Source organism: Tachyglossus aculeatus, chromosome X4 (genome assembly GCF_015852505.1).
Source record: "Tachyglossus aculeatus isolate mTacAcu1 chromosome X4, mTacAcu1.pri, whole genome shotgun sequence".
Lineage (NCBI taxonomy): Eukaryota > Metazoa > Chordata > Mammalia > Monotremata > Tachyglossidae > Tachyglossus > Tachyglossus aculeatus.
Window position 1 is genome coordinate 17,397,658 of NC_052098.1, and position 22,361 is coordinate 17,420,018.

The following is a 22,361-nucleotide window of genomic DNA, read 5'->3' on the forward strand; positions in this document are numbered from 1 at the left end:
ATCTGGATAGGTGACCTTTGGGACTACTTGAGGGTTGGAATAGAAACGGCACATTTAGGGATGAAAAGGAGCTGAGAAGCCTAATGAAGTCTCCCTCTCTAGACGGTACACTTGTTGTGGACAGGGAACTTGTCAACCAACTAACTCTGTTATATTGTACTCTCCCAAGCACTTAGTACAGGGTTCTGCACACAGTAAGTGCTCAATAAATATGACTTATGGATGATAAAGTCTTTAGTTTAAGATGGTAGAGAATCCCACATCCAAGTTGCTTTATGTCACGAGCAAGTCAGAGGAACTGGATTAAACTGTAGCGAGCACATCGGTTGTTTTAGAGCAAACTAACAAACTAGACGTAAACCAGTCACAAGGACTGAATGGTGTCCACTTGTGAATTATAAAGGAACTGGGGGGCTGGAAGTGGAGTACAGAACTCAAGGTGAAAAGGTGTAACGTAGTCACAAATGGTTACTGTTGGAGGACAATGGTGTAGCACTTCCCAGCTCACCGTGGGCAGGGAATGTGTCTGCCAACTCTGTTGTATTGTACCCTCTCAAGAACATAATACAGTGCTCTGCACATGGTAAACGCTCAGTATATACCATCAATTGACTAACTGCAACCAGGGATCCAGAGGTGATGGTGGGAATTATGATGTCTTAATGCCATAACTGGATAATCAGTAGAACCTATAATTAAGGTTAGGATCAGTGAAGCACTTCGAAAAACACAACCTGTTGGAGGAAAGACAGCATGGTTTCTGTAATGGGAAATTGTGCTTCATTAATCTGCTGGAGTTCTTTGAAGGGGTCAACAAGCATATGGATAAAGGGGAATTGGTAGACATAATATGTTGAGATTTTCAAAAGCCTTTTGACAAGGTCTCATGTTAAGGGCTTTTGAAAAAAAACTGAGTAATCATGAGATTGGAGGGAATGTTCTGGCACGGATAGAAAACCAGTTACAAGACGGAAAGCAAAGGGAATGAATAAAGAGCTGCTTTTCAGGATGGAGAAGAGCAGGGCATGCTGTCGGGAGACCTGTGGCAAGGCAGTAGTTAAAAATCGGGCAGAGTCCAGCCCATTGGAAGCAGTGCCTATGTGAACAGTGATTTGAGTGTGATTTGCAATGACTTTGGAGCAAGTGGATGGGAGGGTGGGTCAGGAGGTTCTCCAGAGAAAGATTTTAACTTTAGGGGTTTGCATGGAAAGCTGCATGTGCAGATATCGTAATATAATGACATCATAGACAACATGGGCCCATGCAGATTCGTGTAATGACATCATGCAGAAGAGGAGGGGGCTGTGTGTTTCCCTCTGCCTCAGAGTGGCTAAACTGTCTGGAACCAGCTCTAGAGAAGAGTAAACAAGGGGGTCCCCAAAGGATCAATGCTGGGACCGGTTTTGTTAACATCTTCCGAAATGGTCTGGAAGTTTGCAGATGGCATTATGATCTTTTAAGTGGTGCAATGCCCAGAAGACCATATAAAGCTGAGTGAGTGGGCTGAAAAATGAGTTCCAGTGGCCAAATTATTTTGCTTTCTATCCCCCCCCCCCCTGCCACCTAGCTTTCGGTTGGCCGGAAAACTGTGGCAGGGTGGGGGCGAAAGGGGGGGTCTACAGAATCCTATCTTTTCCCTCTAATAACTAGTTAACCTTCCCTCATGGTAAGAAGCTAATATATTGCTATTTTACATTACAATATATTATTATTCTGTAATATCGTCACTCCGATCCCCGAGTGTCTCCCACCGGAACATCTGATAGCTCACTTCTTCCTCAGAAGGCAGAAATTATTTTTCTCAAAATTTGGGGGGCCAATCTCCAGAGGCAAGCAGAATGGATGCCTCTCACATTTTTCTGGGTAATTTAGGAAAACAGTCAGGTCGTTGGGTTGGGGCATTAGTGACCTGGGCTGTTATGACTAGTAGCGCCTGGAATGAATCTTTTCCCTGGCCCTGAAACTAGGAGATGTTCTTAAAGGCATTGACAATTTTGCCTCTTCAATGAAAATTTACCAACAGACTGTGCTACAAGTGAAGAACGTCAGGAATGTTTGCTAATGCTAATAGCTTATGCCCAAAACTTAAACACTTCCAACAGGGAGTGTGGGGGTTGTGTTTTAGGATCTTGTTGAGGCTAACAGTTTCAAAAGAAAGAACATATGTGTTTACATGATCAAATAGATTCAATATTGGTTGATATGTGGTGTTGGTTTTTATTTTAGCTGCAGGGCTATGGGTCTCACATAGAAGAGGTTTAGAATAGCTTGGTTCACAGTATTCACGTGAAAAGATCATTGATTTGCTGCCAGAGAGGGAGGACAATGGACACAAGCTGGTCTGGATTTTTTTTTAAAGAATCGTGGGATATCATCCTCTGTGGTTTTTAAATTCATCTGTGAAAACTAATCAATGAAAAATGGCTTTAGCAGTCAGCCAACTGCAGGAAAAGAAAAAGGAATCCTTTTCAAAACCCAAAATGAAAAGCACAGTTTTAAGGATTTCACATTTGATTTAACATCTAAAAAAAACCCCCCGATGATAATACCCCACTTTGTATAGCCAGACAGGGCTCCTTTTTAGTAGACTTTAGTGGTCTTTATAACGATTTATGAATCACTTCATGAATTCCTGGCTTACTCATATGGGTGACTATAGTATCTACTTATACTTCCCTTCTGTCTCACAAAAGAGAAACTTGGACTCATTTCAATCCAGATTTGTCCCCGAATGAATCACAGTGTGTTACTGGGGGAACTGCAAATTTAATTCTGCTTCTGAAACAATCAGGACCAGCTTTCCACAATGAAGAAACTGACATCAGGACTGTGGGCTGCACTTCACTGTCCATGGAATGAGGCTAAAAGACACCCCTGTTCTGGCGGCAGGAGTTACTCCAGATCTCTCACCACCCCTCTGCCACTATAGTCAGAGGTCTGAGGTTTCAGAATCCAAGCTGTTGTGGAGGGGAGTTTCTGCAGTCATTAGTATGACTTGGGACTGGAAGTTGGGACAGGACTTCTGGTATAACATAAGAGTGCGGCTATGAGCGCGAATCACAATCGAGAAGCAGCATGGTTTAATGGGAAGAGCCCTACGCCTGAGAGTCAGAGGACCTAGGTTTTAATTATAATTCACTTATTTAGCCATATTAATGTCCGTTTCCCTCCTCTAGACTGTAAGCTCGTTAGAGGGCAGGAAACATGTCTGATAATTCCGTTGTACTCTCCCAAGGGCTTAGTAACAGTGCTCTGCTCATAGTAAGCGCTCAGTAAATACGCCTGATTGATTGATTCTAATTCTGGCTCTGCCAATTGCAGAGCCTGGGCAAGTCACTTCACTTCTCTGTGCCTCAGTGTCCTCAACTGTAAAATGGGGATTAAAACTCCTCTAGATCCTGAGCCCAATGGGGGACAGGGGCTGTGTCCAACCCGATTCGCTTTTATCTACCTCAGCGCTTAGAACAGTGCTTGACACATAGTAGGTGCTTTGCCAAGACCATGCAAAAAATTGATAAATAATCAGAAACTGACCTCCCAACCCCAATCCTGAGGTCCTGGGATAAAGCTACGGAGCTAGAGATGTAGAGCGGGTGGAGCTTTGAAACAGTCTCTAAGGATTTTTCAATAAGAGGAGTTTTTGTTGTTCTGGGTGTGGTGCCATTTTAAAAGAAGAGCGTTCTGAGGGAATCACCCCCACATGGGCAATGTGCACAAGCTATTAGTCAAAGAAGCAGCAAGAAAATGCCCCCGGCGTACAGGCTTGTTTTTCTGGCAAGTGTCACACACAACCCAGGCCCAGTGAAATGTTTTTTGTGGAAAAATGACTTGGAAATGTCTGAGAAATGAATTATGCAAGGCAAACTGTAATCAGGAGTCTGAGTGGCCTGGAGATGTCTTGACTATAGAATTGGCTATTGCTATAGTGATCATGCTTTTCAGGATCTGACGTGATGGAGAAAAGGGGGGAAAAACTGACCCTACCAGCTTCTTCCAACAACAGAAGAGACACTGTTATCCTGGGCACTTTCAGTGTCTGTCGTCAGAATTATGCCTCTGATATCATCATTCAGGCAGCGTGAGAGGATCAAACAAGAGGATTAACTTAGATTACTAGGATGGGAGGGGAAAAGTCAGATTCTCTTGAAAAGTTTCACACAATGTGCCTACTTTCCTTTGCAAAATGAACAATTAGATTTTCAAGAGTGTCAGTACACACTGTGGTGCCTCACAGTAAGAAAAGTAGAGCACAGGCCGCAGGGATCTAGAGGAAGAAAATGCCGAAAGCTGGATGGCCCAAGGACATTCCCTGTGAAAAAGGGGGAAAACATACTGGTTGTTCTGACTGAGAAATGAGGAGAATTGCTAGAAATAGAAAGATGAAAGTTTAGTGGCTTGGTAATGTACAACCTTCACAACAAACTATAGCTTCCAGGCAACCTCTGTTTTTTGGATTCCACCGGTTAAAGCAATGCTTTACGAGCTGTCCTTCCCTGATTGGATCACCCAGGAAAGATCCAGTTGGTGGGCAAACCTGGCTATAGAGTGTCCACCATAATCCATTCTGTGAGAAACTGCCCGTTGAATCCTCCGGGCCAGTGCAAAGGTGGGAATAGCTTGGAAGTGACCGTTTGGGAGGGGAGCCTAGGGGCTCTTTTCATAGTAAAAAAAGAAACTGTGGGAGGTGGGGTTGAGGAGAGGAATAGGTCCAGAGTCTAGCTGGGATAGGGAAGGACCTACAGATCAGTGGAGAAGCGAATCCCCCGGGAAATGTCGGGCGGCCACTTTGAAACTTCGATGGCCATCTCTCACACCCTGCCCCACTCTTTGCTAGCAGTGTCAAAATTGAGGTTTAGAACACTTGAGAAAGGGTATATCTTGATTAGCCGGCTTGAAGATGGCCAATCTTCTAGAAATTCTCCAAATAGGAGGACCACTGACCATAAAGTGTGACTGGCTTCATGGTACCTTAGAAATTTAAGTATTCAGTATAATAATAATGATAGCATTTATTAAGCGCTTACTATGTGCAAAGCACTGTTCTAAGCGCTGGGGAGGTTACAAGGTGATGAGGTTGTCCCATGGAGGGCTCCCAGTCTTAATCCCCATTTTCCAGATGAGGGAACTGAGGCCCAGAGAAGTGAAGTGACTTGCCCAAAGTCACACAGCTGACAAGTGGCAGAGCCGGGATTTGAACCCATGACCTCTGACTCCAAAGCCCGGGCTCTTTCCACTTAGCCATGCTGCTTCTCTATTGCCTAAGGGGGTAAAGCAAAAATGGATTCCTTCAGTTTCTTATATAATACCTCAAAATACAAATATTTCAGTCAAGACAGTAATGTTAAAAGAACGTCAAAGGTCATACTTTATAAATGAACAAATAAGTGGGCAGTACATTATGAAGTGTAAGTGTGAGTTTTATATACAAATCCCCATTTGTAATAATAATAACTGTGGTGTTTATTAAGCACTTACTATGTGCCAAGCACTGTACTAAGCACTGGGTTGGACACAAGATAAGCAGGTTGGACACAGTCCCTGCCCCATATGGGACTCACTGTCTAAGCAGGAGGGAGAACAGGTAATAATAATAATAATAATGATGATGATGGCATTTATTAAGTGCTTACTATGTGAAAAGCACTGTTCTAAGTGCTGGGGAGGTTACAAGGTGATCAGGTCATCCCACGGGGGGCTTCCAGTCTTCATCCCCAACTTAATCCTCATTTTATAGATGAGGAAATTGAGGCACAGGAAATTTAAATGACCTGCTGAAGGTTGCCCAGAAGATGTGGCAGAGCCAGGATTAGAACCCAGATCCTCTTGACTCCCAAGCCCATTCCCCTTCCGCTAGGCCACGCAAAGTGAGCACAGCATAGGGATGATGCTCTCTGTAGCATCCTATTCCCACAGGCAGTATGCAAAATAGCCACCTCCATGCTCAAATGGGATCACAAGTAGCAAGGGTAAGAGAGGACAAAAATCACTAGTCTGCACTAAAATCAATTCCCTCACACACGTGCTTGGACTTGAAGTTTTTGTGACTGGAAAGAAGCTTGTCCACCACTGACGTCGTGAGAATCGTCATCATACTTTTTAACAGTGTGTAGTCAAATGACTGAAGAATTTCTTACCGAAGGAGATTCGAGAGGTAAGTGCCTTAGGCAAGGCTTTAAGAATCCGATTCTTATTATTGGACCAGAAGCAACATAGGTAGGTGAGATAAGATTGAGGTATTCACGGATGGATGGTCTAAAAGAAATCCCAATACAGGATCCATCTTTTGCTTAAAAAGAGAATTGTTGTTTCTCATCTTGCAAGCCAGGGAAGGAGCATGGCTCAGTGGAAAGAGCCCGGGCTTTGGAGTCAGAGGTGAGGGGTTCAAATCCCAACTCCACCAGCTGTCAGCTGTGTGACTCTGGGCAAGTCACTTCACTTCTCTGGGCCTCAGTTACCTCATCTGTAATATGGGGATTAAGACTGTGAGCCCCCTATAGGACAACCTGATCACCTTGTAACCTCCCCAGTGCTTAGAACAGTGCTTTGCACATAGTAAGTGCTTAATAAATGCCATCATCTTCTTATTATTATTATAAATGCTACAAAATAGTAATAATAATCAATAGTAATGATGATACTAATACTACTACTAATAATGTGTGGTATTTGTTAAGTGCTTACTATACGACAAACACTTATTAAGCTTACTATACGACAAGCACTTATTAAGCACTGGGGTAGATACACGATAATCAGGTCCTACATGGGACTCACATTCTAAGTGAGAGGGAGAACAGGCATTGAATCCCCATTTTACAGATGAGGAAACTAAGGCACAGAAAAGTTGTGACTTGCTCAAGATCACACAGCAGGTAAGTGGTAGAGATGGAATTAGAATCCAGGTCCCATGCTCTTTCCACCAAGTCACACTGCTTCTTAATCAAATTTACTGAGTTCCCACTTGGTGTAATATACTGTACTAAGCTCTTGAGAAAACACAATCATAAAGAAGCGGGCATTCCTGCCCACAGGGAGCTTTCACTCTAACAGTTACACATCTGGCTGATAAAGCGAGATACTGAGGCAAATATAAATCTCCCTATCTTACCTTCTCTAACAACTTCAGGGACATACCTGGATTCTTTTGTTCTAGTTGTCAGAAGAAGACATGAGTTTTCATTCATCTCTTTCTGGAGTTCTGACTCTGAGCTCAATCAATCAATTGTGTCTACTGAGTGCTTACTGCTTGCAGATCACTGTTCTGAGGACTTGGGAGAGTACAGTAAAACACAGTTGGTAGACATGTTCCCTACCCTACTGGAGAAGCAGCGTGGCTCAGTGGAAAGAGCCTGGGCTTTGGAGTTAGAGGTCGTGGGTTCAAATCCCAGCTCCGCCACTTGTCAGCTGTGTGACTCTGGGCAAGTCACTTCACTTCTCTGTGCCTCAGTTCCCTCATCTGTAAAATGGGGATTAAGACTGTGAGCCCCCTGTGGGACAACCTGATCATCTTGTAACCTCCCCAGCGCTTAGAACAGTGCTTTGCACATAGTAAGCGCTTAACAAATGCCATTATTATTATTATTATTATTACCCTCCAGGAGCCTGTAGTCTAGAGGGGAAAACAGACATTAAAATCAATTACAGATATGTACATAAGTGCTGTGGGACTGAGAGTGGACTGCATAAAGGCTACAGATCCATGTGCCAGGGCAATATAGAAGAGAGGAGTAGGGAAAATGAGGGCTTAGTCAAGGAAGGCCTCTTGGAGGAGATGTGATTTTAATAAGGCTTTGAAGGTGAGGAGAGTAGTGATCTGTCAACAATGAAGGGGTGGGAGCTTGTTGTGGGCAGGGAATGTGTCTGTTTAGTGTTGAATTGTACTCTCCCAAGCATTTAGTACGGTTTTCTGCACGTGGTAAGTGCTCAATAAATATGATTGAAAGAATGAATGAATACTGGGATAGAGGCAGGTTGTGGGTAAGGCGTCAGCAGCGAGATAGCAAGATTGAGGTACAGTGAAGAGTTTGGCAATAGAGTGAAATGAGCATGCTGGCTTGTAATAGGAAATCACTGAGGTCAGATAGGACAGGGTGAGGTGATGTGTGCTTTAAAAACTGATGGAAAGGAGTTTCCATTTGATGCAGAAGTGGATGAGCAAACACTGGAGGTCACTGAGGAGTAGGAAAACGAGGACTGAGTGGTTTTGTAGAAAAAATTATCTGGGCAGCAGAGTGAAGCATGGGCTGGAATGGGAAGAGGCAGGAGGCAAGTAGGTCAGCGAGAAGACAGATGCAATTGTGATGGGATATGCTAAGTGCTTGGATCAGCATAATGGCAGTTTGGATGGAGAGGAAAGGGGAGATTTTAGCAATGTTGTGAAGGGTGAACCAACAGGATTTGGTGCCAGATTGAAAATGTGGGTCGAACGATAGAGAAGAGTTGAGGATAATGCCAAGATTTCAGGCTTGTGAGAAGGGAGGACGGTGGTGCTGTCTACAGTGACGGGAAAGAGTCGGGAAGAGGACAGGGTTTGGTTGGGAAGATGAGAAGCGCTGTTGTGGACATATGAAGTTTGAGCTGTCTGTGGGATATTCATTCATTCATTCAATCGTATTTACTGAGCGCTTACTATGTGCAGAGCACTGTACTAAGCATTTGGGAAGTACAAGTTGGGACATCCAAGTAGAGCTGTCCTGAAGGCAGGAGGAGATGTGAGAGTACAGAGAAGAAGAAAGCCTCTCTGATGAGCCTTCTTGTTAGATATAGTAGGGTTCCCCAGTGACTGTCAGTTTCTTGTGGACTTCCATATTCTGGCTGGAACGAAGAGAGATAACTTTTTAGAAAAAGCAACAAGAGGCCAGTAAGGAATCAGGAAGGACCCTGCCAAAGTGTTATGGTGGAAATTGAAAGGAATATATCTTATCTTTTAGTGAGGCTAATTGTGTTGTTTGTTAAGAACTTACTATGTGCCAGTGCTAACACTTTACTAAGTACTACAGATACAAGATAATCAGGTTGGACACAGTCCCTGTCCCACACAGGACTCACAATCTAAGGAAAAATGATCTCTGGGCTGTAAGCAGTAGTGAAAATGCCAAATGACTCGATGGAAATTATTTTCCATCACTGTGGCTGCATTTCACTAGTGGTCAAGTGTAAAACCCTTTAATGGACCGAGCAGAACTGAAGGGAAAACATTACTGTCCGGATTTCACTTGTATATCAGACACTCTGGCCCAGTTGCACCACCTCTCTTCCTCCTTTCAAGACCCTACTGAGAGCTCACCTCCTCCAGGAGGCCTTCCCAGACTGGGCCCCTTCATTCCTCTCCCCCTCGTCCCCGTCTCCATTCCCCTCATCTTACCTCCTTCCCTTCCCCACAGCACCTGTATATATGTATATATGTTTGTACATATTTATTACTCTATTTATTTATTTATTTTACTTGTACATATCTATTCTATTTATTTTATTTTGTTAGTATGTTTGGTTTTGTTCTCTGTCTCCCCCTTTTAGACTGTGAGCCCACTGTTGGGTAGGGACTGTCTCTATATGTTGCCAACTTGTACTTCCCAAGCGCTTAGTACAGTGCTCTACACACAGTAAGTGCTCAATAAATATGATTGATTGATTGATTGATTGATCTGGGGTCCTGGAAGGGGCATTCATTGCTGGATTAAGCAAGGCCTATAGAAGCAACTCAAAGGAGAAGCAATCAATCAATAGTATTTATTGAGGCCTTAATCTATACCAAGAACTTTATACCGAGCACTGTAACAAATGCTTGGGAAACTACAGTATAGTAGTTAATCAGTCAATCAATCAATCAATCACATTTATTGAGCACTTAAGGTATGCAAAGAACTGGACTAAACGTTTGGGAGAGCAAAATGTAATGGAGTTGGCAGAGACGTTCCGTGTCCACAACGACTTTACAGTCTGGAAGGGGAGGCTCACTACGATGTACTACAGGTAGGGGAAACCAACAGAGTTTAAAGATATGTACGTACGTGGTATGGAACTGGAGGACAGGGTGAGTACCCAAATGTAAGGTAATGCAGAAGGGTTGGCGTGTAGACTGAAAGCTCACTGTGGGCAGGGAATGTGTCTACCAACACTGTCATGCGGCACTCTCCCAAGCTCTTAGTACAGTGTTCTGCACAGAGTAAGTGCTCAATAAATACTATTGATCGATTGATTAATTGAATGGTAGTGGTGTTGGGAAGAGGGTGGAAAGATGAAAGATTAATCAGGGAAGGTCTCCTAAAGCAGATGTGATATCAGAAGGGCTCTAAAGCAGTGGTCTGCTGGATGTGAAAGGGGAGAGAATGCCATGCAGAAGGGCATGAGGAAAATATTGGCATTGAGAGAGATGGAAACAAGTACAGCGAGTACGCTGGTCGACATAAGCGAAGAGTGCAAGCTCGGTTGTAGTGAGAAAGGAGCAAGGATAAGTTGGGGGAGAGCTTCTTAAATCTAATGGTCAGGAGTTTCTGCCTCATGCAGACCGGAATAAACAATCATCGGTGGTTTGTGAGAAATGGGGCAACATGCAAAAAAAGACGTTTCTGTAAAAATAAAAAAATCCAGGCAGCAAAGTGAAATATAGACTAGAGAAGGGAAATAATAGAGGTGGGGAGATGTGTGAAAGTAGTTGAGTCGGGATATGACCATGAGAATGAGGATCAGAAGTTTCCTCTCATTTGATTAGAGGAGGAAGATGAAGAGGATGAACTAGAAAGCCTATTGCTACCTATTTCCAGAGCCAAATGAAGCTTATTTATGTGAAAAGGAAACTAGACTGGTCTCTGGTAACTTGGTCACGTGGCTTTTACTCACCTCCGCGCCTCAGAGTCTCCTCCGTCTTAGCCGTCAGACATTCCCTCACTTATTGAAAAGAGATACAGGCTCTTAGCAGCCAAGTCTCCCAACTATCCCCACTGAGAGAGGAAATTACTGTGTTGATTTCAAAACCACATTGTTTAAGGGCTTTAAGTATAGGCTTTTGGACAACCAGCCTGCTTCATGCCAGATACAAGGAGCTTTGTAATATGGGGATATTCAAAGTCCCGACTCCTTGGCTAGAACCTCTTATGGGTTTATACTCTGGGAAACCTAGCATGATGCAGCTTGAGGTAGCTTGCTATTTCACACAAACATATGAAAAGAACATTCTTGTATGCTCAAAAAAAATCAAATAATATCATGGCTGTACTTGTTATTGCTTCATGCTAGCAATACTTTCAAGTTGAGGTTGAGTAAAAAAGAATTCCATTTTACCACAAACCCTCCTTTCTTAACCCATGACTAATTTTCCTTACTGAAAATCCAAATAGATATTTTTTAAAATAGCGGCTCGGTTTCAGCCCAAAGGTGACTTTGTTCATAATATGGGTTGGTGGCTGATACGGAGTTCGAGAGGAAGAGGCTCTATCAGAACACCCACCCTCTCTTTCCCCGACTCCTGCTTCATGGTCGGGATATAGGACAGTTTATTCGTGTTGCAGAAGCTAAAAGCCACACGGCATGGCTATCAAGATAACTCTAGTTTGCACTGGAGAGCTTTCCGTGTGAACAAAGCCAAGATCAGAGGCAGAATGCTAGAACCAATGGCAAATCTTGTCCCCAAAGTCTGGTAATGTGGATCTATGTCTTACTGCTTCACTCCCTACAGATCCCTCTCTCTCTCTTCATACTCTATCCCAGGGCAACAGAACAGAAGAGATGAACCTGGAGGCCACTCCTCTAAGCCCCATCCATATTCTAAATAACAAAATATTGTAAATCTGCTGGCATTCGCCTAGTCCAGTTCTTATTATGTAATGCAGTCTTGCAAATAATCTTTCATGTCCTCACAGGATTCTCTCTATATATAAATGGTTGTCCTTTGTATTCAAAGTCAACACTTACGGGCAAGTTCACGTATGGGTATGTGTGTGGCTGAAAAGGGGAATGTGGAATCCAGTTTCAGCCAAATTGGGCAAACAAAAAGGTTGTGTTTTGGTGCTTAATGGGGGTAGCACCTGGTGCTATTTTCTCCTCTCCAGACTAGTAAAAAATATATGTTTTATTCATTTTTACTCCCGTAACATGCTCTTGAAGAGTGGCACAGGATAGTACATTTCTTTGGCCTATTTTCAAGAATGAGTTAATTATTGTGCTTATCTTTAGCTCCTCTGCAGATCACTCATTTTTTTCTTTTGCCTTCTTCTGAACGAGCAAAGACTCTTTTCTGAATTCATCCACATGAATATCCACAAATGATCACCCACCTGACTAGTGTTGTGAGGTTATGACCGCACATCAAGAAGGAGGTTTAGGAAAACACCCAGAAGGAAGATACAGAGTTGGTAATCAGGGATGAGTGTGACTGCAGGTGAATATAGAAGTTAATTCCATGTAAAATACAATCTTCCCCCATGTCCTGGTGAGCCAAAGTGAAAAGGAATGGCAATGGAAAATGTCCATGCTCCCCTACGCTAGACTAGAAATCCCACTCCTGCTCCTCTGAGAGAGGTGGGCCAAATGGGATGCTCCCTGAGGATTCTGGCAGGAAAGCAGCTTGGCTTTGTTCACACGGAAAGCTCTCCAGTGCAAACATAGTTGATAATGATGGGGATTATTATCCGACATTAGCTGAACATTGAAAGGGACAGGCATTGAACTGTGTGAAGCATGTCTCCAACCAATTGGCCTGAAGTGGACTCTGGGTTTATGGTTTTTCCAACTGCCATTTCCTTTTTTCCAAAGGGATTGTTACTCTTTTTACAGTTTCTATTCATTTGAACTTTTTTAGCTTAGTCCTTGCAAGTAATTCTTGGATTAAGGCTCCTCTTGATGCACGTGGAAACCCTGTAATCATCATCATCATCAATCGTATTTATTGAGCGCTTACTGTGTGCAGAGCACTGTACTAAGCGCTTGGGAAGTACAAATTGGCAACATATAGAGACAGTCCCTATCCAACAGTGGGCTCACAGTCTAAAAGAGTGGGCTCACAGTCTAAAATACATTTTAAGTTGAGCCTCCCATCACATGTTAACTAGAAAACTCACACATGGGACGTGTGGTAATTTGATCTTCACTTGACTCGATTAGATCATCCCTCATATAACACAATCAATCAGTCAGTGGTATTTACTGAGCACTTACTAGGTGCAGAGCACTGCACTAAGTACTTGGGAGAGTACAATACAACAGAATTAGCAGATGCATTCTCTGCCATATATAGAGTAGCCAAGTTTCTGCTGATGTTAGAAACTTTCTTATTCAATTTCCAGACCATTGTCGACCTGAATTCTTATTCTTAACATTACATGAACAAAGTGAGAATTATTAAAGCCTTTAAAACTCATAACTGCTGTAATATAATTGAACCCCTCTGCTTTTCTAATTTATACAGCATTTTTGGATAGCTAATTTTTATACAGGCACAAAACCACCTCATGAGCACCTCTGATTTACAGCGACAGGGATGGAGGTTGGGAGAATTGAATTATTCCCCAATTCTTTCCATTTCTATGACTGTCATTCACCAAATCCCACGGCACCAGGAGGAGGGGACACCCACCGAAGCTTGAATGTGGTAAGTACAAAACAAACTCTTCTTCAGCCAGCGGGTGGTAAACATTATGTCATTTGTTATCACAGGGAATTGTGTAGGCAGGAAATATTCTCCGGTTTAAGAGGGGTTTGAATACATTCATAGACAAGTTATCCATGATGGGTAACAAGAGGGAAAGTCAGGAATGTACATGCTAGATGACATCCCCAAATACTACGACCTATGTCAAGATAGGCAACCATCACACGGCTCCTCCAAGTATCCTGTTGCTAGAGTTTGAGGCAGAACACTTAGTACAGTGCTCTGCACACAGTAAGCACTCAATAAATACAACTGAATGAACACTGAGCTGGTTAGACCATTCTAAGTTAATATGTACTGAATGGTTTCCCTGGGGTCCAAAAGATTTTCAGGGTTGCAAAGCAGTTTTACTCACTAGTAAGTCCTACCTATTTTTCCCACCACTGGATCACAGGAAAATATGCCATGTGGTAACGTTATTTTCAGAAAAGGAATAACTTTCAATGTTAGAGAAGCAGCGTGGCTCAGTGGAAAAAGCCCAGGCTTGAGAGTCTAATCCTGGTTCCGCTGCTTGTCAGCTGTGTGACTTTGGGCAAGTCACTTCACTTCTCGGGGCCTCAGTTCCCTCATCTGTAAAATGGGGATTAAGACTGTGAGCCCCACGTGGGACAACCTTGATTACCTTGTATCCCCCCCAGCGCTTAGAACAGTGCTTGGAACAGTAAGTGCTTAACAAATACCAACATTATTAATGTGCTGGTGAAACTCAGCAAAGCATATAGGTATATAAGCCCACTAGATTGGAAAACTATCTACATAAGTGCCCAGAGATGTGGTGATTTCTTTTTGGAAACGTTGAGACAATATGAAAATTTTATTTTGAGAAAGCCAGTTATATTTGGTTCTAATGTTTTGATTGACTGGTTAATATATGTTCAGTTCTTGGCATTCCATAAAGTGTAAAAGGCAGACTCTGACTGCTAGAAACTTACATTTTCAAGCAACATAAGTCAGAGTAATAGTATTTATTAAGCATTTACTGTGTGCAAAGTACTGTACTAAGCACTGGGAAAGAGTATACAGGTGGGAATTAGACACAAACCATGTCCCTCAAGGGGCTCACAATCTAGGAGTGTCTGTGTCCTACCGAATTATTCTTTGACACTTTAACTTCTGGATGGCCAAATTTCTCCACTTAAAGTTGGGAATAACAATCGCATCGAGGACATCACAAGACATAGGAATGACGTGAGTTCACAGGAGCTGACCAGATATGGAGTTTACAGTGCAACCCGGGGTAAAATCAGGCTTCCCGATGAAGGACAGCTCAGGATTGTTGGAACACTGGGGATGATTCCTCTTTAGCATTTCCTGGATCTACCCCCTTCCTCTCCACCCAAACAACTACCACGCTGGTTCAAGCTCTGGCCATATCACTGTTATATCACTATGACATCAGTCTCCTCGTTGATCCCGCTACTTCCATCTTTTCACCTTCTTCAGACTGTACATCACACTGCTGCATGACTCATCTTCTTGCAGCCTCGGTCGGTCGGCACACATCTCTCCACTTTTCAAAGACCCTAATTACTGCATCGGCTTCCTTGCTGGCCTCCCTGCCTCCAGTCTCTCACCACTTCGGTACCTACTTCACTCTGCTGCCTGGATAGTTTTTCTATAAAACTATTCAATCTGTGTTTCCCCAATCCTCAAGCACCTCCAGAGGTTGCCCATCCACCTCCACATCAAAAAGAAACTCCTCACCATAGGATTTAAAACACTCAATCACCTTGGCCCCTCCTACCTTACCTCCCTGATGTCCTACCTTAGTTCAGCCCACAGACCTCACTTCTCTGATGCTAATCTACTCACTGTACCTCAGTCTTCTTAATGGTACTTAAGTGCTTACTATGTGCTAGGCACTGTACTAAGCACTGGGGTAGATACAAGATAATCAGGTGGATACAATCCATGTCCCACATGGGAGTCGCAGTCTTAATCCCTGTTTTACAGATGACAGGTAACAGGCACAGAGAAGTTAAGTGACTTGCCCAAGGTCATGCAGCAGACGTGGCAGAGCTGGGGTTAGAATCCGGGTCCTCTGATTCCCAGGCCTGTGCTTTTTACACTATATCGTGCTGTTTCTCACTAGGCCTCACTGTTTTCCTTTATTTCCTTTCCTTTATTCCTTTATTTCCTACATCTCCATTGAATATAAGTTCCTCGAGGGCAGGGATCATGTCCTTTTGGGGTTCAAAACTGCGCTATCAAGACGCCACCCCGAATATGTGGTCCTTTCCCTTTCCTTCTCGGTACCCAGGAGAGCTTAGGTTTTAGGACACTGTAGGTTATAACTGGAACATGAACTGAGCCGAGTCACACAAGTCCAACCCATTCTCCCTTGGAGAACTCATTTGCTCCCATATCTACATGGATGTTGCTCAAATCTACCTCTCCAACCCTTACCTCACTCCTCTTAAGTCTCACGTTACAAACTGCCTTCAGGACAGCTCTACTTGGATGCTGTGTTGACAGCTCAACCATAACAGAACTTCTCATCATCCCACCCAAGACCTGTCCTTTCCTAGAATTTCCTATAATTCTCCATTTCATAAGCTTCATTCATTCATTCAGTCGTATTTATTGAGTGCTTACTATGCGCAGAGCACTGTACTAAGCACTTGAGAGAGTCCAATATAACAATAAACAGACACATTCCCTGCCCACAATGAGCTTACACTCTAGTGGGGGAGAGCTCCCAACATTGGTTTAATCCCCGACTCATCTTTCATTCAACTGGAATATTCAGTTCTAACTTCATAACATCTCTATAATCCACTCCTTTCTCTCCATCCAACTGCTACCATAATAGTCCAAGCCCCTGTCATATCCTGCCTCAACTGCTGCTTCAGCCTCCTTTCTGGCCCCCCTGGCCTTCTATCTTACCCCTTTCCAGTTCACATTTCACTCTCCTGTCCAAATCACTTTTCTAAAGAAAGTTCTATACCCATCTCGCCACTCCTCAAAAATTTCCAATGGTTGCCCCCTATCTCTGCATCAGACAGAAACTCCTCACCATCGGCTTTAAGGCACTCCGTCAGCTCTCTCCTTCCTACTTGTCCTCACTCCGTCATTCATTCAATCATATTTACTGAGCCCTCACTGTGTGCAGAGCACTGTACTAAGCTCTTGGGAGAGTACAATATAACAATAAACAGAAGCATTCCCTGCCCACCGTGGACTCCTCTCCCACCACAACCCAGGCTGTGCACTTGGCTCCTCTAAAACCAACATACATACGGTGCCATGATCTTATCCCTCTGGCTGTCGACCCTAGCTTGCATCCTCCCTTCTGTCTGGAGCTACCGACCCCTTCTCTCCTACTAGACTGTAAACTCCTAGATGTCAAGTATTGTGATTACCTATGCGACTGTTTTGTAGTCTCCTAAGCGCTTAGTACAGTGCTCTGCACACAGAAAACGTTCAATTAATACCATTCATTGATTAAATGATTACAGTAAGAGCATTCTCTGTTTTACCTCTGGGATAGTCTCAATTCTAGGATACTGGTATACTATTTTAAAATTGATTAGGACTGCTGTCTTCATAAATACAAGACTCCCAGGCTAAACCAGTCTGTACGGTCAGCTTTCTCTCAATTTCTCTTTCTCTCTCTCTCACACACACAACTTCTTGCTACCCCTGACCTATCCAAGGTACTCTGAGGTACAATGGGTTAATTGTTTCCAAAGTACTTGCAGTTCCTTTGATGGAAGGACCTGTAATAAACTATATGGAGTTGCTCTCCTTTAACCATTGACATATAATAAAAACACCATTATCCATAATAAATTAGAATTAATACTAGGGGACATGTGATAGTACTGCTTAAATCACTGAAATGATATGCCATTTAAAGGATGTTTTAGATAAAAATTGAACCTCATCAAATTAGGAGAATTTTCTTTTATTTTACTTTAATATCATAAAGATCAAAGAGCTTGACTGGAACTTGAAACAAATCCTCCTTGACTTCTTACTATGACTCAGACCTTTTTTTATTAACAAGTTAAATGTTCTCGTGAATCAATGGACTCAAAGAAAGAAGTATGCCAGTTTCCTGCTAAAAATCTCAAAGTGTGATAGACCTGTTTCCACTAAGAAAACTACTTTAGTTTTTACTGGGGGATTTCCCAACTAAACAGAGTAAAAGAGGCAGGAACTAAATGTTCAGGGAGGACGAATTTCCTTTCACTGTTTGTATGCTGAGTACTAATGCAAACACATTCATAGTTCAGCCCTTCTGTATTATATTTCTTAGAAGTCTAACCATATACCGATAACAAACCCGCTCACCTGCCCTCTCCAACTTGCTTGGAAGAAAAGGATGGGAATATAAATCAAGAGAAACTGGAATTGCTATGGAAACTAAACTAAAATTAAGTCCGCTGAAAACAGAGCACATTATCTCCTCGGCCCCAATTTCGTGTTCCTCCTGACTGTCAATGGTGCCACGGTCATCCAAGTTCCCCACGTTCAAACTCAGGGCCATCTCTCTCTCTCTCTCTCTCTCTCTCTCTCTCCTCTCTCTCCTCTCTCTCCTCTCTCTCTCTTTCTCTCTCCTTCACAACAGTGTAAAAATAATGTGTACCAGTTCTTCCCAGGTGATGCTCTCTTCTTTCCTTTTCCCTCTCCCCTAGTCCCATTGCAGGCTGTAATCTTCATTCCTGGATTAATGAAATAACCTCCATGCTACCTCCGGAACTCTAGTTCCTCTCCTCTTTCTGAGCATTCTACGCCAGCAGTAAAATTGTTTTCCACAAGCATCATGTTGATGATATCACTCTTTCAATCAGCTGCCATGTACAAGGAAGGATGCAGACTACAAAATATAAATAACAATGTCTCCAATCCATTGTGGGTATTGAAGAAATCAGTCAATCAACCGCTCAGCCAAATTGCCAAGAGTTGAGCATAATAGCTTTCCACTAATATATGAAGGGTGGAAATACAAAGAAGGAAAAGGCATTGCTTATCTCTTATAGTCGTCTAAGGAGTTGTCGGATAATGAAATGAAATGAAGCGACGAAAATCAAGATTGAATATTACCGAGCTTTACTAGACTGTGGAACGATGCTCTCAGTAAAGCAGAACGCAGGGAGATAGTGAAATGCCCATGGCTTGTGTGGTTTATAACTGGACAGCAAACCAGCTAACATGTTAATAGGAATAGGCTTGCCTTGGCCTACAGTGATGTGCTAAATAGCCTCAAAGATGTCTCATCTACTGGCCTATTATTTTAATGGATTATTTTCACTGGTACTGCTCCGCAGAGCAGGGGGAAGAAATGGTTCGAGGTCCGAGGCCCCCAAACTCGAAAATATTTGCTAGTTGATGATTGGGATACTGGCCGAAATGCTCGACTAATATGGAGCTTTTCCATCCACTGTTGATACTATGAGAAAATCGGACAAGGTTTCACGTTCTGATGGTTTGGGTTTAGCTAAGCCCTGAGGAGTAGTTCTTTCGATTTGAATGGCAGATTTTGATTAGAGAATATTCTCGCTGTCCTGCCTCTGTGCCACTGGTGAGAATCAGTCAGGTCAGAGAAGTAAAGGCTCTTCTCTCCCTCTATTGGCCCCTCTCACCCTTTTGGAGGGGCTCTCGTTGCTCTTTCTTCCTAGGCAGAGTCATCATCATCATCATCAATCGCATTTATTGAGCACTTACTATGTGCAGAGCACTGTACTAAGCGCTTGGGAAGTACAAATTGGCAACATATAGAGACAGTCCCTACCCAACAGTGGGCTCACAGTCTAAAAGGGGGAGACAGAGAACAAAACCAAACATACTAACAAAATAAAATAAATAGAATAGATATGTACAAGTAAAATAAATACATGTTGACTTCTTTTGCGATTATTACTATTTCCCTAAGAGCTGTTGTTTGACCCTTATACGTATTATGAAGGCAGAGTAGACATGTTAAAAAAATTCCAAAGTATGTGATTTTAGTGACTCTCAGTCAGTTGCATTTATTGAGCACTTACTGTGAGCAGAGCACTGGATTAAGCACTTAGAAAAGTACACTACAACAATATGACAGAGTCCTGCCGAAAACAAGCTTACAGTCCGGGGGGAGACAGACATTGATATAAATAAATAAAATTATAGATATGGACATAAGTGCTGTGGAGCTGCAAGGGGGGATGAATCAAGGGAGCAAGTCAGGGCAATGCAGAAATTGATTGACTCTCAATCAATTAATGCTGCATACTGAGTACTTACTGGGTGCTCAGAACTGCACTAAGGACTAAGCACTTGGGAGATATAATGGAGACAGTTCCTTCCCACAAGGAGCTCACGATCTAATGGCGAGGGTGGGGAGGTGACAAATACATGATCATTTGCAGAGAGGAGGTAGAATCACTCAAATAATAGAGTATGCAAAGGGAGGTTGTGAGTGAAAAAGTGCTGAGAGGATAGTTGGTGGGTAATCTGGGGAGAAGACAAATGAATTGGGTAAAGCTTCTTGGAGGAGGGTGAACTTTCAGAAGGGCTTTGAGGATGGGGAGAGATGAAATTTTTCAGATTTCTAAAGGGAAGGGAGGAAGGGTATGTGTCAGGGTTTGGAGATGGGATAGTCAAGAATGAGGTATAGTGACAGAGTGAGCTCGAGAGGAATGGAGGGTGTGAGCTGAGGTGTGGTGGGAGAAGAGAGTGGATAATTAAGAGAGAATCGATGGAGTTCCTCGAAGCCCATGACTATGAATTTTTGTTTGCTGCGGCAAGAAATGGATTACCAACGAATGTTTGTGAGGAGAAAAAACACGAATGCAGGAAGACATTTTCTAAAGATGAATCAAGCAACAAAGTGAAGTATAGGCCAACGAGGGGAGAAGCTGGAGGCAGGGAGATCAGTGAGGAAACTGATAAAGTGATCTAGGTAGGATATGATGAGAACCTGGACCAGGATGAATTTTGACACTGGTATTGGTGCCCCAACTGTGCACCATTTTTTTACAGATGAGGTAACTGAGGCACAGAGAAGTTTAGTGACTTGCCCAAGGTCACAGAGCAGACAAGTCAAACACTCTCTGCCTATTTAACTGCAAAGTTTTGTACGGAATTTGGGGGAGGGAAGGTCAACCGATTTCCTCCTCGATTTCGGGTGGCCAAATCCTGGCCTGCTCTGGCGGGAGGGGTACAGCCACAGAGCCTTAGGTCTAGATGCCTATACGAACGGAGTCATTTTTTATCGTGACCTCTATACCCACTCACTAGGCGGTGTCAGAGATTTCAAGTGCGGCTCAGTGGAAAGAGCCCGGGCTTGGGAGTCAGAGGTCATGGATTCGAATCCCGACACCACCACTTGTCAGCGGTGTGACTTTGAGCAAGTCACTTCACTTCTCTGGGCCTCAGTTCCCACATCTGTAAAATGGGGACTAAGACTGCAAGCCCCACGGGGGACAACCTTGATTACCTTGTATCCCCCCAGCCCTTAGAACAGTGCTTGGCACATAGTAAGTGCTTAACAAATACCAACATTATTATTATTATCCTCATTTTGGCCTTCTCTGGTAGGAGGGGTGCAAGGAATAGGGCTCACAAGGGAGATACCCGAGTAATGTTATAATAATAATAACCTACACTTGTCTTCCACTCAGTGACTCTTGGTAGGTCTGAGGTAGGCCTGGCCATTGCCTCTGGTGGGAAGTTAGAGGCATCAGTGAAAGCACATGGTTATTGTTCCTGAACAGCCAAGCGATCAACAGGAAATCTGCAGCCCCTGCTTAATGACGGTGGCATTTATCAAGCTCTTACTATGTGCAAAGCACTGTTCTAAGCGCTGGGGAGGTTACAAGGTGATCAGGTTGTCCCACGGGGGGCTCACAGTCTTCATCCCCATTTTACAGATGAGGTCACTGAGGCCCAGAGAAGTGAAGTGACTTGCCCCAAGTCCCACAGCTGACAATTGGCGGAGCCGGGATTTGAACCCATGACTGCTGACTCCAAAGCCTGGGCTCTTTCCACTGAGCCACGCTGCTTCTTGGCAGCACTTAATCTGAAGCCCTGGTTTGATCCATGGGTGTTTGCTTTATCTTCCTAACTGTTGACCATCAGATTTATACCAGGTGCCATGAGAGCCTTTTTTTACTTTCTATTGTCATTTTTCTGCACCTATCAACTTCCGTTTTTCTTTAGTATTTATGAATTGCCACAATATGCTATTTATTCAGTGGCCCTGCACAGAGCACACACAGGTACAGTCCTGCCTTCCGGTAACTTATGTTCTGTCGAACTATTCTCACGGTCTGCTCCCGTAGCTTTCTCTACCCTCCTCTCTGCCCCCCACCCCTTTACGTTCTTAAGAGGCTGCTCCCTCAGAAAAGAAGTAGTTCAGCCCAAGTGATACAAAGGATATCATGAAATACCACTTCTCCCTCCATTCCATGGTCACCAATGCAATCAACTGCATTTCAACTGCATTTGACTCTGTGGGCCACCCCCTTCTCTTGGAAACATTATCCAACCTTGGCTTCGCTGACACTATCCTCTCCTGGCTCTTTTATGGTATGTAGTGCTGAAAATAATAATAATAACAATAATAACAGTACTTACTATGTGCCAAGAACTGTGAAATGTGCCCATTTATTGTCGTATTGTACTCTCCCAAGAGCTTAGTACAGCGCTCGGCACACAGTCGGTGCTCAATAAATACGATTTAATGAATGAACGTTTTAAGCCTTTGGATACAAGTTAATCAGGTTGGACA

At 43.3% G+C, this 22,361-nt stretch overlaps 1 protein-coding gene across 1 annotated transcript in view; it reads right to left on the reverse strand.

The window, feature by feature from the left end:
- GLIS3 (GLIS family zinc finger 3) overlaps nucleotides 1-22,361 on the reverse strand; it is a 478,530-nt gene that overhangs the window by 41,225 nt on the left and 414,944 nt on the right. The gene's annotated exons all lie outside the window — the stretch shown is intronic.